The following is an 843-nucleotide window of genomic DNA, read 5'->3' as shown; positions in this document are numbered from 1 at the left end:
CCCTGTGCTATCCTTTCTCTGGGGCTGTCATAACCCCTTCTCATCCTATTGTCAGTGCGTGTGCTATTGAAGCAGAAACTAAAGGATGCTTTTTTGAAGCTGTAGAAAATGACAAGCCTAGTCCACATTGAAGCAGAGAGTACCATAACTCCATAGGAAACTATGGTAAAGCAATCAGAAGACTCAGAATGCGGACTGGGGATGTAACTCAGACATGCTGTAAGAGAGGCCAAGTGGAGTGGAAGCTTCTAAAACTGTCCTGACAATACCCAACACACTAAATCAAAACCTGTCATATCATGTGGAGTGACAAAATTTAATGCCTCCCCCAACATTTTAAGAACACAAGAATGGATCCAAGGTGTGGTGGCACAGGCATGTAACCCCGGTCCTCAGGATGAAAGAAGAATCACTTCAAGGCTGCCTGCTCTTCATGTAGAGTTGCAAACCACCATGGGGATGGGAAAGGGGAGAAAAACGGGGAGCAAGGTAGGGAATAGGGATAGGAGTGGAATTGAGAATGAATACAATGGTACTTGTCATATTCCCATTCACTTCAGAAGTCTGGATTCTGGGAAACTGAGGGATATAACAGATGACAAGTTACCAAGTTGGTAAGTAGTGAATACAACTATAATTGCTGTTCCACATGCAATGTAGAGAAACTTAACATAGCTCAGTTACCTGACAGACAGCCAGGGATTTGGCAAATGTGCTCTTTCCACACCTGTCTAGAAAAAGACTATTGTAGGATGGTAGCAGTATACAATCATAATCTTGTTCTAAAATTAATGTTCACATGCCTTTTGTCACTTTGAATGCAAAGGGTCAAATAGTTTGGCA

The sequence above is a fragment of the Myodes glareolus genome, chromosome 3 (assembly GCF_982192425.1).
Source record: "Myodes glareolus chromosome 3, mMyoGla1.1, whole genome shotgun sequence".
Taxonomy (NCBI): Eukaryota; Metazoa; Chordata; class Mammalia; order Rodentia; family Cricetidae; genus Myodes; species Myodes glareolus.
This window is presented reverse-complemented; position numbering follows the sequence as displayed.